Source organism: Rhinopithecus bieti, unplaced genomic scaffold (genome assembly GCF_001698545.2).
Source record: "Rhinopithecus bieti isolate Rb0 unplaced genomic scaffold, ASM169854v2 scaffold_1295, whole genome shotgun sequence".
NCBI lineage: Eukaryota > Metazoa > Chordata > Mammalia > Primates > Cercopithecidae > Rhinopithecus > Rhinopithecus bieti.
Genome location: NW_016803880.1, coordinates 1,377,715 through 1,381,441, shown reverse-complemented (window position 1 = coordinate 1,381,441; position 3,727 = coordinate 1,377,715). Strand labels below are relative to the sequence as shown.

General features: G+C 40.3%; 1 pseudogene; it reads left to right on the top strand.

Moving 5' to 3' along the window:
- The window catches only part of LOC108517836 (MAP3K7 C-terminal-like protein), an 8,792-nt pseudogene that overhangs the window by 1,633 nt on the left and 3,432 nt on the right, over positions 1-3,727 (top strand).

Genomic DNA, 3,727 nt, shown 5'->3' with positions numbered 1-3,727 from the left:
ATAAATAAAAGTGCATTTAAATTCTATCAAAATGTTTCAAAATTTACTAATATCTTTTGGTTCTTGTTGGGGTGAGCTTTGCTTGTCTGCAAAATTCATTTGTGTAGAAAACCTCATTGTCCCCAGTATTATATGTGAATGAAATATTACTGTATTTAACATTAATTGAATGCCAATGGCATGGTTAGTATGTTGTTTGAAGGAATGTTGCGATGACTTTGATGCAGAATCATAACTCTCTATCCCCTCCAGGTGAAAGACAACTTTAGTGGTTAAATTACTGTCTTGCAAAGCGACTAGGTGGTTCAGCTGATTGCACCTTTAGAAGTTATGTGGAATGGGCCGGGTGCGGTGGCTCAAGCCTGTAATCCCAGCACTTTGGGAGGCCGAGACGGGTGGATCACGAGGTCAGGAGATCGAGACCATCCTGGCTAACACGGTGAAACCCCGTCTCTACTGAAAAATACAAAAAAACTAGCCGGGCGAGGTGGCGGGCGCGTGACCTGAGATCCGGCCACTGCACTCCAGCCCGGGCGAGAGCAAGACTCCGTCTCAAAAAAAAAAAAAAAAAAAAAGAAGTTATGTGGAATGAGGCAGCAGATCTTAAGTTATGTCCGCCTTCCCCCAAACCCTTCCTGTAAAACTGTCGACTATAATCCTGTTTTCAGTGAAAACAGGGTGGGAAAAATGTAGGAAAGAAGCAGAGAGAAATGGACCTTGGAAGTCTCAGCTAACCATGACTGTTGGCAATCTGTGGGAGGTCGGCAGCCTATTTGTTAAAGTGCTGATTGAAACTCTGGGACACCGGTTCTTTCCCTTAATACAAAACCAATTTTGAGCCAAGTCATTTAAGACCTTTTGAAAACTGATTCTAAAATAGCAGGTGATATCCTGTGGAAAAAATAAACCATGATTTAGTAAACTAAATGATCCATGGAGTAAGGACTACTTTATTTGGTTCTTAGAGAAAGAGCAGGCACAGATGATAAAACATGGCCAGGAAAAATCCTTGGCACATCTATGTGAGTTCCAGCTTGAAATGACCTTCTCGAGGTTCACAGCCCCGTGTTTGCTGCCCACCAGCTCTGGAAAATGGGTGGAAGGATTCCCACCCAGCTTGGAAAACAGAAAGTCTGCTTACCTGATGATGCTCTGGGGGAAATAAAGGAATGTTGATGCCATTTCATAGTGACCACAGCATTGAGTATTGCTCCTTCAGATTCATTGATCAACATTTCACTTCAGTGATGAACAGTGCTGGCCTAAGATTTTACTTCAGTTGCATTGATAATAAAGCTGGTGGTGAAAATGATAATGATGACAGGAAATATAGTAAAGCCTGCCCCACAATAGTGAGAATTCAGCCAGGTGGTGATTGGCAATAGACTCCCATCCTCTGCTCAGGCCGTGTTCTTTCTTCATTAATCTTGCAATAACTTGACCCTGAGTTTTAAAATAATACATATTTTGGACTTCACATATTGTGTGTTAGGGTTTTATATATTAACAATGATTATAATGACGTCCCCCTTTCCTGAGTGTTCACTCTGCACATTGTGCTGAGTGCTTTATGCATGTTATCTCAGTCTTCACGACCATCCTGATGAAAGTCCTCTAATGCCTTTGAACTGTACTTAAAATAAAAACCAAACTCTAAACCAGTTCCTCTAAGGAGTGGCCTGATCTAGCCCCTGCCTACTTCATGTCCTGCGTCTTTTCCACTCGCTCTGCCCCAGCCACACTACCTTCTTTTTGTTCTTGTGACATGCCACACTCAATCTCTCTGTTGGACTTTTTCGCCAGCTTTTCCTTCTGCCTGGATCTCTCTTCTCCCAGACCTTAGTGTGGATGACACCTCCTTGTCATTCAGGCCCCAGATTAAATTTCGTCTCCCTAGAGAGGGTTTCCTTGACAACTCTGTCTTCAGGAACTTCCTCAATATTCCTTTTACATCACCCTATTTCATTTTTATCCTAAGAGCTAATACTTCCTAAACATTTTCACATTAATTAATTTAAAAAAATCTCTATCTCTGCCAATTTGGATGCAATCTTCCTGAGACTTTGGACTAAATATGTTCTTTAATTATGTTCCCAGTTCTCAGAACAGTGCTTGGCACATGTTAAGTATTCAATAAATGAATGAACCCCAGTTTTTGGATGAAGAAGCTAAAGAACAGAGAGGTTAAGCTATGTCTTAGGCCATATATCTCCTAAATGGTTTATGCAGGATTTAACTGTAAATCTAATGCTCATTTTCTTTTTCTTTTTTTTTTTTTTAAATGGAGTCTTGTTCTGTCTCCCAGGCTGAAGTGCAGTGGCGTGATCTTGGCTCACTGCAAGCTCTACCTCCAGGGTTCAAAGGATTCTTCTGCCTCAGCCTACCCAGTAGCTGGGACCACAGGTGCCCACCACCATGCCCGGCTAATTTTTGTGTTTTTAGTAGAGACGGGGTTTCACTGAGTTAGCCAGGATGTTCTGGATCTCCCGACCTCATGATCCACCTGCCTCGGCCTCCCAAAGTGCTGGGATTACAGGCGTGAGCCACTGCGCCCGGCCGTGCTCATTTTACCACTGCAACCGGCCGTGCTCATTATAATGATCATGCTATACAATACTATGAGATTTCTATACATCACACCTGGAGTCACATAAAGATTATAGCTGAAAACTAAATTTAGCTTCCCAAAGAGGAAATTCCGATTGTATTTTAATCTACTCACTAAGTTAAGTGAGTAAGAGCTTCTTCATTGAACCACTGTGCATTAGATAGGGACGATATTTCTCAAAAGCTCCAAATTTTATGTCTCTGCACTCAAGAGAGAGCAGAGCTGCAAAAACATTTCACTTGTGTTCTCATAACTCTGATCAAGACAGATGCTTTTATTTTTTTTCAGCATTTTAACTATGAGAGGTGAAGCTTTAGTAGGCACACAATTTAGGCTGTTATATATATTCTGGATTAAAAGTTTAAATATAAGCATAAGAAAAGCAAATAATAAATGCTGTCACCTTTTTTTCTATTTTCCTGCAAGTGTTTATTTTAAAATATATAATCTGACAAAAACACAAGTTTACAGATTGCATTACATTTTTGCACTGTTTTGAATTATGTGTAAGCAACAAATATAATTTCTGGGTTATTCCAAATTCCCTTTCATAAGCTCTCCTTAAGTTATTTCACATACTGCAAAGTTTAATTTCACCATGCTAGTTTTGTTTAATAGGTTAAAAGGAATTAAATTGGTCTTAAAATAAATTATGCTGTGAATAATAAAAATGCTAATAGGAAATATATTCCATAACACTAGTGCCATATTTCTTAAGGCTATTGAAGCCTGGTTATCTATCATTACAGGAAGTCTTAACCTACAGATGACTAATCTATGAAATGAGTGTTGGTGACACAGGAAAGTGTGTGTGCATGTGTGTGTGTTGAAGAAAGCAGAGGGAATTCACCTTTTGGGTGTTGATTTCTCTGATGATGATACTAATTTTTCTTTGTTCTCCAGTTCAGAAATCTTGGGGTGTGACTGTACCAGTGAGTTAGTTTCCTTGTTTTGCACTAAAGAGTGCTAATGAGATGCTGGCCGGGAGCGGTGGCTCATGCCTGTAATTCCAGCTCTTTGGGAGGCCGAGGTGGGTGGATCACGAGGTCAGGAGTTTGAGACCAGCCTGGCCAACATGGTGAAACCCTGTCTGTACTAAAAATACAAAAATTAGCCAAG